The sequence below is a fragment of the Myotis daubentonii genome, chromosome 15 (genome assembly GCF_963259705.1).
Source record: "Myotis daubentonii chromosome 15, mMyoDau2.1, whole genome shotgun sequence".
Taxonomy (NCBI): Eukaryota; Metazoa; Chordata; class Mammalia; order Chiroptera; family Vespertilionidae; genus Myotis; species Myotis daubentonii.
In genome coordinates this window covers 13118135-13132777 of record NC_081854.1, presented here as the reverse complement: position 1 = coordinate 13132777, position 14643 = coordinate 13118135, and the positions used below count along the sequence as shown (strand labels likewise).

The window sequence follows — 14643 nt, the reverse complement described above, 5'->3', positions numbered from 1 at the left end:
TTTTTCATAAGTCCATGCTCAACCACTGTGCAACACCCACCAGGTGCAAGCTGTAAAATTAACACAGTGCCCAACATTGTGGTAAGAACTTGACCTCAAAGAATCTCACACAGTCCTAGTGGAAGTACTAACAGTTCACCACCCTACATAATAAAAGCCTAATATGCTAAGTGTCCAGTCGTCCAGTCAACCAATCAAAACATAATATGAAAATGATATGCATACCCTCTCTATGATGTGGCCACCAGTGGTCAGATGCTCTGACTGGTATGTTAACTTGCTGCTGGGGGTTCAGCCCATCGGGACTGAGAGTTCAGACTTGTGACAATGGGGCGCTGTGCCAGGAATCCCAGGTGATGGTCAAATACGGTAAAACAATAAGGGGTGGTCCCGTTGAGTGGGAGGAAGGTGATGGCATCCTGGTCAGTGCAGTTCCCCTCTCCCCAGGGCCAAAGGTGAGGCCCGCTGGCCCCCTTCCTTCTCTCTGCGCTCCTAACAAGGGCCAAGATGGCACTTCTGGCCACAGAAAGGTGCAGCTCCGCCATAACGTTAGTCCAGCACTCCCCACCGCCTGGCATAAAGATGGTTTCCTACAGCAGCTATGGTGAGCACTCCTTCTGCGACAGCAGAGAGAACATCCCTGAGATATGGAATCCAGAGGTGATCCAGGTACCTCGGGAGGGGAGACAGAAAGGCTGTCAACCCCAGATGGCAGTGTAGGTCTTCCTCCTCCTTGTTCTTTTCTCCCCACCCCCCACCCCCCACCCCCGGGCTTATCATTCTTTGTGTAATTTCCAATGTGGTTTGCATTCAGCATCGTTTTGTATTCATTTCTGGGGTCCAGCGTAGTGGTTACACAATTGTATGCTCTCCACAGTGAGCCCCTGGCATCTCACGTACCTACCCACCCAACACCTCTTTTTTGTGTTCGTAGGTGGCTTAGACCCAAGCAGGCCACACACAAAAGGACCTCAGACTTTCAGCTTGTCTTTCTTTTTCTCAATTGTTACCTTGGAGTCTCAACGCTGCTCGGAAGAGAGGGATATCAGTGAAGGCTGGGATATACCTTGGGATTTGTGTCCTTAAACAAGATGTCCCTGAAGATCTCTGAACAGGGTGACACTGATCATAGACTGCTTCCCCCGTTTGGCCTATCTTTTCAGCTCACTTCCTTCTCTTCCTATTGTGTTCTACCTGAGGTTGGTATTCAAAATAGTTGACAATGGAGGTGCTACTGGCCAATCAGAATGGACATGGTTATAACAGCCAGTCCAGCCCTACCAGTGCCTCACAGTTGAATATCAACACTGCAATTTCTTACACTTCCCCACATTCACCAAGTTGGCTCACCGCTCCAGGCCTTTGTCCTTATTGTTTCTTTTGCTATCCCATCAAACCCCCCATTTTCATAAAGCTAAGCTCTATTCATCATCTCAACTCAGATATCCGCTCCCTGAAAACACCAAATTCTTTTAGGTACTTGGGTCTTCCTTTAATTTTTTGCTCTTTTACCTAAGACACCGTGCCTACTAAGTTGTATTGAATTATTTACATCTTTCTCCTTCTAGACAATGATCCTAGATGGAACTAAGCACAGAGTTTGAAAGTCATGTTGGTTGGGGTTCTGACAGCCAAGAAAATCAGTTGGGAAAGAGTGGGGAGGTGGCAGTAATAGGCCTTGGTTAGAGTGGTATCAACACGAAAGACTTGGGGAAGGCAGCAAGGAGAGGACTCCAAAAGCAGGACATACTCTTAAATTGTTTCTCTCTTTCCCCCTCCAGTTCCCAATATGTCAACAACCTTCCACTGTCCAACCTGTTTAGCTCTTGAGGCCTGTTCGAGTGCGCCTTCTCTTCCCTATCCCATTGATACACCTATCAAGGAAAAGTTCAGGTTGCTGGAGGTAAACTCAACATCTGATGGTTTCAGAGACTGGAAAACTAGACATCTGAGTGGATCCCAAGAGGTTCTGACCCTAAGGGATCCAGGAATGAGGAGGGACTGGATTCCTCTCTGGTTTTCTAAAACATCTGTGTGTCTCCCCATCCTTCCTTGTTTTATAGGAGACATCTGAAGCAGGGGATCCCTCGGAGGTGAGGACAACGGAGCCCCAACATGCTAGGGCCTCTGCATGCACGACTCCGGAGACCAGGTTCAGTGACGCAGATCCGTTTTATTGTGGAACTACAGGGGTATATATAGCATGAGGGGACCAATCAGAGGGAGACACGTTGCCACAGGCGACCAATAGCTGAAAGGCTGGGGTACTGTGCACGTGGCTCTAGGAGTTCATTCAGGCGGGCGTTGCTACTTCCTGGTGTGCTGAGGAAGCATGTCATGGTGGAGTGTGCTCACACCATTGCATCAGCCGCAGCGCTAAGACATACTTCCCGAGCACTACGTACAGACATCGACTCAACTTTGGAGGTCAAAGGCTGTACATCTGTACCTCACTGTGGGCTGATGTTTGGGATATTCACAATTGGACCCAAGTGGGTAAAGGAAATGTGTCCATACCAATCTCTCATTCAATTCCGAAAGGTTGGAAATGTGGTCACCACCTGGCTTCCCATTTCCATTGGGAGGTTTGGGCTATTGCCTCTGCTATTGCTATAATCGCTCCACAATGTTCCTATGGAGACATCTGTCCTGAGTTATAGGACACCTCTTTGGACTGGGACCCTCCAACTGCTGGTCATGAGTTGATGAGCAGGTGGAGACTTGAAGAACAGAGAGTTCCTATGGATGTGTTTGACATTTCTAATAAAGTTTCTGCTCTGCTTTGTATGTGCCCCCAGACTCAAAGTGAATTTTAGTGCTGAGAGAGCCTTAAAATTTATCTCTTCTAACCCACAACTTTGGCAGAAAGGGAATCACAGATTTGGAAAACTTGAGTGAGTTTCTCACTTTACATAGCTATGGGCAGAACTAAGACCAGAGCTGTGATATTTTGACCTAAGTCTGGTTTTCCACTCACTTAATAGGCTACCGTCTCTTGGGAGCAGAACAAAAGACTATCATTGATCTCCTCCGGAGCACTGCCAGCCTAATCTTAATGCCAAAGTAGGCTGTTTGGGGTTCTAGTATTTTTCTGGGAAGTATGGAAGAATGAGAAAAATCAGACTCCAGATTCTTCAATTATCATGGGTCCCATTTCCCTATGTTCTACCTGTTCCTTGCCGACTTTACATAATACCATCCCTTATCTGCCACCTACTTAATGCCTCTTCAGTGGACAGAGGAAATTTAGGAGGGGGCTGGGCCTGAAGCTCTGGAGAGGTGGTGATATTTTTAGATTCTCATGCTTATTTATTTATTTACTTACTAGAGGCCTGGTGCACAAAATTCGTGCACGGGTGTAGAGGGCCCTCAGCCCGGACTGTACACTCTCGCAATCTGGGATCCCTCAGGGGATTTCCAACTGTCATCCTAAACCAGCAGTCGGACATCCCTCTCGCATTCCAGGACTGCTGGCTCCTAACCGCTCACCTGCCTGCCTACCTGATTGCCCCTAACCACTAGCCTGCCTGCCTGCCCTGTGCATGTCATAGCTACCAGTCGTTCTACCATTTGGTCAATAACTGCCCCCCACTCCTCCAGCCTGATCGCCCCTCACTGCCTCTACATGCTGGCCTGATTGCCCCTAACTGCCCTCCCTGCTGACCTGGTCACCCCTAACTACCCCCCCCACACACACACACATATTACCCTTTTATTATATAGGGTTGCTCAAGAATACCTAAACTATCTTGTTGTAAAAGACTTTGAGCTCTTTACTGCATTTCCTGTGAGAATAAGATCATTCTCAGCAATCAGACTATCACCATTCCTGAAAATATTGATAATACTCCAAAGGGGTGCAGAGGCACCCTGAAGATGGACTTCAAACACATCAACATAGAACTCAGTCTCCCTGGAAAGAAAAGAGGTTCTGGGTTGACAAATGGTGGGGATGTAAAGATTGTCCACCATTCACACTATCTGCATCATGTACAGAACATGATCAAGGGTCTTACACTGGGCTTTCATTACAAGACTAGAGGCCTGGTACACAAAATTCGTACACAGGGGGTCCCCTCAGTCAAGCCTCCACCCTCTCCAATCTGGGACCCCTTGGTGGATGTCCGACTGCCAGTTTAGGCCCAATCCCAAGGATCGGGCATAAACCAGCAGTTGGACATCCCGCTCACAATCCTGGACCATTGGCTACTAATCGCCCACTTGCCTGCCTCTCTAGTCACCCGTAACTGCCCCACCTGCCAGCCTTATCACTCCTCACTGGCTCTGCGTGCTGGCCTGATCGCCCCTAACTGGCCCAGCTGCCGGCCAGGTCACCCCAACTGCACCCTCCATGCCGGCCTGGTCACCCCTTACTGACCCCTCTGCTGGCCTGGTTGCACCCAAATATCCCCCTCTGCAGGCCTGGTTGCCCCCAACTGCACCCCTGCCTCTGCTGGCCTGGCCACCCCTAACTGGCCTGGTAGCCTCTTATGGCCTCCCCTTCCCCCGCCGACCTGCTTGCCCCCAAATGTCCCCCCTGCTGGCCTGCTCACCCCCAACTAACCCTCCTCAGCCTGCCTGGTCTCCCCTAACTGCACCCCCCCAACGCCAGTCTTGTCGCACCACATGGCTCACCTGCCAGCCTAGTTGCCCCACGCAGCCTGCTTGTTCAGTCGTTTGGTCATCCCTCACTAAACCTCCTGGCAGCCTGGTCGCCCGACACAGCCTGCTTGTTCAGTCACTTGGTTGTCCCTAACTAACCACCCCTGCTGGCCTGGTCATAGGCAGCCATATTTGAGGGCCTGAGAGTTAATTTGCATATTACCTCTTTATTATATGGAATAGGTCTGTGTATGCTCACTTCCCGATCAACGTCATTATTCAGGAGAATGGTTCTCTTGTTAAAACCAGCCCAAATTGCGTGGCTCAGTGGTTGAGTGTCGACCTATGAACCAGGTTCCATTCCCAGCCAGGGCACATGCCAGGGTTGTGGGCTCCATCCCCAGTGTGGGGGGGATGCATGAAGGAGGCAGCTAATCAATGATTCTCATCATTAATGTTTCTCTCCCTCTCCTTTCCTCTCTAAAATAAAAACGTATTTTTTAAAAACAGAAATTTCTGTCCTGGCCTGCATTGTTCAGAGGTTAGATCATTGTTCTGCACACCAGAAGATCCAGGATTTGATTCCTGGTCAAGGGTACATACCTGGGCAGGTTTGATCCCTGCTCCCAGTTGAGGCGCACATAGGAGGCAACCAATTGTGTTGCTCTCACATCAATATTTCTCTCTCTCTCTTCACCCCTCACCCCCTATCATCCACTCTGTCTAAAAATCAATGATAAAAGTATCATCACTCCACAGGTGAGGATTTAAAAAAAAAAAAACACAGAAATTTCCTGCCTGGCTTAGTGTCTCTCAGTTGGTGGAGCATCATCCCATACACTAAAAGGACACAGGGCACCTACTCAGGTGGTGGGTTTGACCACAAGGGGGGTGTGTATAAGAGGGAATAAATGTTTCTCACATCGATGTTTCTCTCTCTCTCCCCCTCTCATTTTATGTGGATCTTTTGTTCTGAGGTGGGTCTCTTTTAAACCACATATAGTTGGTTCATGTTTTTGTATCCATTCAGCTACAATATGTCTTTTGTTTGTGGTATTTAATCCATTTACATTTAAGCTTACCATTGATAGGTATTCATTTATTGCCATTTTAATTCTGTATGCCTATGTTTCTCTCTATTTCTTCTCAAAACAGCAAATTAAAATGACAATGAGGTATCATCTCACACCTATCAGAATGGCTACCATCAACATATCAATAAATGACAAGTGCTGGCCAGGATGTGGAAAAAAGAGAACCCTAGTACACTGCTGGTGGGAATATAGAAAGGTGCAGCCACTGTGGAAAGCAGTATGCAGTTTCCTCAAAACATTAAAAACAGAAACCCATTTGCCCAGTGATCCCACTTCTAGGAATATAACCTAAGAAACCCAAAACACCAATCAGAAAGAATGTATGCACCCCTGTTCATAGCAGCACAATTTATAATAGTTAAGATCTGGAAACAGCCCAAGTGCCCATCAGTAGATGAGTGGATAAAAAAGCTGTGGTACATTAATACCATTGAATACGATGCAACTACAAAAAAGAAAAATCTCTTACCCTTTGCGACAGCATGGAGGAACCTGGAGAGTAGTATACTAAGTGAAATAAGTCAGTCAAAGAACAATAAGTATCACATAAGCTCACTCATATGTGGAATCTAATGAATAAAATAAACTGACACACGAAATAGATACAGATTCATGGAGGATCCTCAGAGGGAAGGGAGGGAGGGAAGAGATCAACCAAAGAACTTACATGTACACTAGAGGCCTGATGCACGAATTCGTGCACCAGTGGGGTCCCTTGGCCTGGCCTGCAGGATTGGGCCGAAACAGGCTCTCTGACATCCCCCGAGGGGTCCTGGATTGAGAGAGGGCACAGGTCAGGCCCCCACTGGTGCATGATTGGGTCCAGGGATGGACACAGGAGGTTGGCTAACCAGGGAGAGACTGTGGGAGAGCTCCAAGGTGTGTCGGACCCGTCTCGCTCAGTGTGGATGGGCCAGATCCCAGCAGCAAGCTAACCTACCAGTTAGAGCATCTGCCCCCTTGTGGTCAGTGCACAACATAGTGATGGTTGACCGATTGACTGCCTGCCCCTGGTAGTCAGTGCATGTCATAGGGAGCACTTGAGCCACCTTAGCAATATCATTAACATATTATGCTTTGATTGGTAAAACGGCCAACCGGTCGACCTGACACTTAGCATATTAGGCTTTTATTATATAGGATATGCATAACCCAAGGACACTGACAATAGTGTGGTGAAGGCCAGAGGACAGGAGTGGGGAAGAGGCGGTGATAATGGGGGAGGGATGGAAATGTACATCTGTAATACTTTAAACAATAAAGATAGATTTATTTTTAATTAAGTCCGGGATTGTTTCTGAGGCTGGATTGGAGGTTAGTTCTGATCCCAGGAGGACTCCTATTAGCTGTCAATTTCCCTAGTTCTCCCAAGTTCGACAGCCAGCCTGGGGGTTAGCTTGTCATGGAGCCACCCGGCTCCTCTGCATTGGTGACCACCACTCTCTCTGTTGTTAACAAGATTGGTCTTCTCCATGAACTCCCTCCACACATTCTGTTCCAAATAAAGTCACTTTCTAGGGAAGAACATTGAAGCTCTCTGTTCTTTTTTTAAATATTTTTATATTTATTTATTAAATTGATTGGGGTGACATTGGTCACCATGACATATAGGTTTTAGGTGTGGGTTCCTATGTTACAAGAACTGTGTATTGCACCATGAGCCCACCATCCAAAGTTAAATTTTCTCGTCACCTTATATTAGGAACCCTTCTCCCCCTCTCCTCCCACCCCACTTCTTAACCTGTTTTTATTGATTTTGGGGGGTTGGGGAGAGGAAGGGAGAAGGAGAGAGATAGAACATCGATGAGAGAGAAACATCAACATCGATCAGCTGCCTCTTGTTCTATCCCTCTGCTGGGGATAGAATCTGAAACCCAGGCATGTGCCCTGACTGGGAATGGACCCGATGACCTCCTGGTGCATGGGTCACCACTCAACCTCTGAGCCACACCAGCCAGGCAAAGCTCTGTTCTTACCTGTGTCTCTGAGCCACAGCTTGAGAACTGGAGGCAAGGACAGTAGAGGGCTTTTCTCAGAAGGCCCTCCTCTGCTTTACACACAGGGCACTGGGCAGGGGTTAGTAGACCCTGGCCTTCATGGCTTGCTTCTTCCAACGTGGAAAATCTTCACTACGAACAGGCTGGGGCCAAAGTGACAGAGAGCCCAGTATTCTGAGCTTGTTATCGCTGGGTGGAGCCTGGAACCAATGAGTGACATCTGGGTGGAGGGAAAAGTCCCTAACCTGTCAATCACACCTCCCTGAAATTACCATCTGAGACCTGGACCTGTGGGGTGGAGTAAGGCTGGAAGTGATGCTACCTATAGTCCTTGACTGGGAGACTGAAGAAGGGGAACCTATCTTTTTGGCTCCGCCCACTCATAGTTACTTTCCTCATACAGAGCTGGGGTGGGTGGTGGGCATGGTGGGCACGGGTTGTGGGACAGATGGCACAGATCTGCTGTTCTTACTGATACTTAGTATATGTTCTTGAATAAATGTTTCCTTATACAGTGGGGCCTTGACTTACAAGTGTCCCGACTAACGAGTTTTTTGAGATACCAGCTGTCTCTGGGCTGATTTTTGGCATTGAATTGACAGAGTAATTTGAGTTAATGAGCTGGGTCTCAGAACGAATTAAACTTGTAAGTCTAGGCCCCACTGTAATCCATTTACAGTGACAAACTTCTTTCTTGCTTCTCTGGGAACACAAGACATTTTCTAATTTCCTTAACTGGATAGCCCTTTTGTTGACTCCTTTTTAAGTGATAGTCTCAATTACTAACCCCAACATTATATAGGCCATGAGTGGTGACTTCACTAGTGACTAAAAGCTCCCATAGCCACAGTTATATCTCGCCCTGGGCTGCTCAAGCCCCAGAACACAGGCAGGCTCTGGCTTCTAGGTCCTTTATTTCTGGGACCTGTGAATTTGTGTCTCATTCACACCCAACTATTTACTGAAAGAATTTTTCTACAACATATGCCTTTTGAAAAGTGTCTGAGGGCCAAGTATGTGTCAGGTTCTACACTTAGGGCCGATGCCAGGACACACAACACAGCCTATCTTGTATTCCCAAAGATTAGAGTACCCTAGGGAGATGGACAGTTGAGTTGCATGTAGAGAGTGAAAGGCTGGGAGAACATGACCAGAGATCCTTCTACTTGAGGAGTCAGAGAATATCTCCAGAAAGAAATAACGTTTTAGTGAAGTCAGGAAAGACAAACTGTCTATGGCAGGCACCAGCCCTCTCTGGCCTCAGGGCCCCTCCTGCCCCAGCGGACTCCCCACACCTTTGCCAATCAATCAAGCCCACAGAAAGGACAGCTATGATGTGTGCTGATGCTTCAGGGTCTGGAGGAGGAGAGGGCCGGATGTGAAGATCCTGTGTGATCCAGGTGGTCAAGCAGTCAGCCCCCCACCTGAAAGATGGTTTCTTTCGGGAAAGGACAACAAAGTCACACTTGCAGAGAAAGCGGTTTATTGCCAGTTGAGGGGGACTCGAGTTGCAGGGAAAGGATGTCACCTCTGTCACTCAGAGTATGCCCTCCATGCTTGAGATGTCCTGGTTTTCTGTGCTTTGGGTTCAAAGGCTTGACTGAATCCATGGCTGTGGGTAGGGTCACTCTACAGACATGAAAAAAGGTCTTGCTGTCAATGTGAATGAGTTCTATTGCTTTCTTCAAATCAGTCCCCTGGAGTATTTCTCTTCTCCGTTTCTCCCTGCTCTCCCCCAGCGCTACCCTGGCTCTCACACTCCCTCAAAAGACTGTGCATTGTACTCTCTTCCTCTCCTGCCTTCTCTCCCTCTATCTTCTCTTACCCCTAATCCTCCCCAATCCTTCCTTCCATGTCTTATCTGCAAACTCTGTTTCTTCTTCCTTTTCTAACTCTCCTCTCTCCATTGTTTGCATTCTGTCTTTGTCTTTTACTCTTTTCATTTTTGCTGCCTTTTCTTTCCTGTCTAAACCTCTGCTTCTCGCAATTCCTCCTGTCCCCTTCCTCCTGTTCCCTTCCTTCTACCCCCACCCCTCCATGTCTCCTTTGTCCTCTCTGCATCACCTGACTCCATCTCTCTAACCAGCTGTCCTTCCCTACTATTCCCTGTCTTTTCTCCTCCTCCCCAGATGCTCTTACCCTGTCTTACTAGTTGTAGCAGTTCTTCCAACCTCCATCCTTGTCATAGTTTGCAGTGACTGAGCACCATGACTTTTTAAGGAAACTCCCGTCAGTGGTGCAGCTGTCATACAATTTGTTCTTATAGTTAAAGGGGAAGGAACATGGGGCTCGGTCTGAAAAGCAGAACAAAAGGTGTGAAAATTAGCTGTGGTGAGGTTATGTTAGTCTTAGCAAGAGAAAGGGACTGTGAATGGAACACCGGGGGCTGGGTGAGGAGATGATTGAGGCTTGCACCTGGGAGTCAATTATGGAAATCCCCCACATGCTCCTCACATGAGGAAAGCAGCATGCTTACCATCCATTGTGCAATATTTCCATTTCCCTGAATATGGTTCTTTTAGAGAGCACCAATAGTATAAAGAGTCCTGTTGAGTGCAATCATAATACGTGCTGCCTTCATAGGTAAACGGGAAAACACAGGATGCCACTGAAAAATGAAGCAGGCATTGTTCTCCTCACAGTCTTAGGCATCATGAGCTCTGCAGTAATTCTGGCAACGTTTCTGTTCAAGCCAGCCCACCCCAACAAAGCGCCTGCATGTCCAGAGCCCCTGCTAAGCACCAGGGGTGTCCAGATCCATATGGCCTGGTGCTTGTCTGTGACAGTTGTAACGTCCCGTGACATTATTTACCCAGAGACATTTATTTCTTGTGGGAATTGGAGTTCCAGGAGACAGAGAAGCATACCAGACCACAAAGAAGCCTGATTTGGGATTATAATTTCTTTAATCCTTACCCTAGGGTATGTTTTTATTGATTTTTAAACAGAGAAGAAGAGAGTGAGGAAGAGAAAGTGAAAAACATCCCTCAGTGGCCTCCCGTACACCTCCTGACTGGGGATCAAACCAGCAACCTATAAGTATGTGCCCTGACATGGAATCGAACCCACAACCTTTTGCTGACCCTCCAACCAACTGAGACACCCGGCCAGAGCTAGGATCATAATTCTTTATACACTGCAGATTTGTTGTGTCTGGAGCTTCTGCTTCACCCGATTCAACACTAAAAATCTAAGTCCATGTCACATCTATGAACACAGGTGATGTCTTCTTATTATCATTAATAATCTGCCTCACACCATTCAGAAGCCCAATAACCAGCCACATTCACGGGGTAACAACATGAGTTTCAGCATGCACTAACTTTGGCGCTTGAATAGATTGAAGAGGAAAACTATGGAAGCCAGAGAGGGCTTTGTGGCCAAGGCGTCTTTGACTTGAATGAATTCTCTCAGCTGCATCACTGAAATTACTGGTGGCGAAGCTCGCCTCTCTACAACGCATGTGCCTATTTCTGTTTGAATAATCTCTGCCCCACCCAGCCCTGCCTGTGCTTCTTGGACAGGCTCCCTGAGTAGAACACCATCCCTTGGAATGAGGCCTGATCCTGAGACTCCAGCCCCACTATCTTCCAGGGGCTTGACCTTAACGACTATAAAACTGGGGGGAGAGGGAGGGAACGGGTGCCCCTGCCCCTCCCATTACTGAGAGGGCAGACTTAGCCCATGCATGTAAAATACCTTTGAAGAATTCTGAATGCAGTTGCCACCTAACATTAGTTTGTTTGATTGGATTGTTGTTGTTGTTAAATATATAGTTTATTGATTTTTTACAGAGAGGAAGACAGATGAATGGAGAGTTAGAAACATCAATGAGAAACATCGATTGGGGTCTGGGGAGGGTCACAGGAGGTTGGCTAACCAGAGAGAGACTGCGGGAGGGCTAGCAGTCCCAATTTTATTGTTCAATTGGGGTCTCCTTCATGCCTCTACTGGGGATGTGCCCACAACCAAGGTACATGCCCTTGACTGGAATTGAACCTGGGACCCTTCAGTTCATAGACTGATGCTCTATCTACTGAGCCAAACAGGTCAGGGCAGTTTGATTGTTGTTTTGTTTTCATTATTTTCCAACATTGCTTATCTATAATAATAAAAGCGAAATATCCTAATTAGACCGGACAGCTGAAAGACCTTCCAGATGTCATTCCAGATATCCATCTGGACGAAGCCGCCAGGGCAGAGGCCGAGGCAAAGGCCATTATGGGCGATCAGGCAGGCAGGCGAGCAGTTACGGGCAATCAAGCAGGCAGGCAGAAGCGTTAGGGGCAATCAGGCAGGCAGGTGAGCGGTTGGGGCAATCAAGAAGGCAGTTAGGGGCATCAGGCAGATCGGCACAGTCGTTAGCGGCCATCAGTCAGGCAAGCAGAGGCAGTTAGGGGTGATGGAGAGCAGTTAGGGGCAATCAGACATGCAAGCAGTTAGGAGCAATTCAGCAGGCAGGCGAGTGGTTAGGGGCAATCAGGCAGGCAGGCAGGTGAGCGGTTAGGAGCCAGTGGTCCCAAATTGCAAGAGGGATATCCGACTGCCACTTTAGGCCTGATCTGCTGCAGATTGGGCTTAAACCAGCAGCACATCCCGCAAGGAGTCCCGGATTGTGAGAGTGTGCAGGCTGGGCTGAGGGACCTCCCCACCCCATGCATGAATGTCAGGCACTGGGCCTCTAGTATATATATGGTTAATATGCTAAGTGTCCTTCCCTCCATTTGACAGATTGCTATGACACACACTAACCACCAGAGGGCAGACGCTCAATGTAGGAGTTGCTGTGATGCACAGAGAAATGGCACCATGGACCTGGGGACCACAAAGCAACACTTGGCTTCCCCCAAGTGGAACACAGGCCCTGCCACCACCCCGGAGGGACAGCCCACCAAATTGCAGCTGACACTGCCAAGAACCCATGGCACAAAATGGAGCCTACAGCCCAGACCAGCCCAAAAATTGTCGCTGTGGGCACCGGGTTATGACGTCACATGGCAAGGCCCAGCATTCTCGCCCTAGTGATGACTACTCTCCCTGCAGTTTCCTCAGCCCAGGAACACTAATGGCTTTAATATCCTCAGGTGAGGAATAACAAAACAGTTTTTGGCCTTGAGGCACACTCAAGAACAGTATTATTTACTAGAGGCCCGGTGCATGAAATTGTGCACGGGTATGGTCCCCAGGCGTAACCTGCGATCAGGGCCATTATCTCTGGCTGCCAGCATCCGGCCCCACCCCCCACCACCACCACCCACCCCAGTTCCCCGTTCATCATCCAGCAATGGGAGCCTGACGACCCAGAAATGGACTGAGAGGTCAGTCGTTCCCACCCACTTGCCAGCCTCACCCCCTCCGCCGGTCACCCTCTGTGTGTGGGGCAACCAATGGGGCAGGGGCCTTGGCCTGGTGCCACCCACATCCTCTGCCACCCACCCCAGGTCCCCATTTTCTATCAGTGATCAGAGCCTGCTGGCCAGAGAAAGAAACTGTGAGGTGGTCAGTGCACCTCATAGTGACTGTTGAGCAGTCGTTCTGGTCGTTCTGCCATTATGGTCACTGGGTTTTTATTATATAGGATTATTATTAATACTAGTGGCCCAGTGCACAAAATTCGTGCATGGGGGGTGTCATTCAACCCGGCCTGCACCCTCTCCAATCTGGGACCCCTTGGGAGATGTCCGCCTCCCAGTTTAGGCCCTCTTCCACAGGGCAGTTGGACATCCCTCTTGCAATCCGGGACCACTGGCTCCTAACTGCTCACCTGCCTGCCTGTCTAATTGCCCCTAACCACTCTGCCTGCTGACCTGATCACCCCTAACTGCCCTCCACTGCCAACATGATCGCTTCCAACTGCCCACTTGCCATCCTGCTCACCCCCAACTTTCCCCCCTGCCAGCCTAATCCCCCCCAACTGTCCCCCCCCCCCCTGGGAGCCAGCTTGTCCCCGACTGCTCCACCCACCACGGTGGCCTGATCGCACCTAACCACCTCTGCCTCAGCTCTGCCACCATGGCTTTGTCCAGAAAGAGGTCAGGAAGGTCTCCCAGAAGGTCTCCTGATTTAATTAGCACATTACCCTTTTATTAGTTTAGATTATTATTAATTTTACCATTCAACCCATTTCTGTTGCACTTTCTTCCACACCACTCCCAGCCCCTCTCCCCTCCCTTACCTGAATTCGCATGGCCCACTTGGAGAAATACATAGGCACCAGTGCACATGAGAAACATTCCCACGTTCGGTACCATGGCTGCTGGCCTTCCCGTGGTTGATGAACGTCAGCCTCTGTTGCCTTCTTATATAACATGCCTCCCTCACACCACCTCCTGCAACCGGATAAGAATCAACCTCCCCAGGGCCGTGCATGTGTGTTCCTAAGCCTGAGAGCATCAAGTTCAAGATTATCTCTCAGCTGAAACCACAGGACATTGGCTCATGGCTTCATGTCCCTGAGTCTCAATAGCTTAAAATGCATATCAAACGAGGCAAGGACGTTTGTAAAATCCCTTTGTTTTAGTGTTTCATGGCCAGGCAAAAGGGAGAGGGAAAGATGAAAGGGAAGATCTGCTCTCACAGGGTGTTCAACCCCATGGATATGGACAATAACTTGATAAAGGCCAAGGGAGTGGGAGGGTGGAGGTAGGAAAAGAGGGGAGGGGGACACCTGCAATAATGTGCTGCTGGCAATCAGGCCAGCAGGCACATGAGCGATTAGAAGCCAACGGTCCAGGATTGTGAGAGGGATGTCCAACTGTTGGTTTATGCCAGATCTCCAGGATTGGGCCTAAACCGGCAGTCAGACATCCCTCAAGGAGTCCCAGATTGAAGAGAGTGCATGCTTGACTGAGGGGACTCAGCCCCCCTGCACAAATTTCATGCACTGGGCCTCTAGACTTATAATGAAAGCCCAGTGTAAGACCCTTGATCATGTTCTGTACATGATGCAG

At 48.7% G+C, this 14643-nt stretch overlaps 1 pseudogene; it reads left to right on the top strand.

Moving 5' to 3' along the window:
• The first annotated feature begins 411 nt into the window (after nt 1-411).
• On the top strand, nt 412-2616 carry LOC132217298 (testis-expressed protein 101-like; annotated as a pseudogene).
• The last annotated feature ends 12027 nt before the right edge of the window (nt 2617-14643 follow it).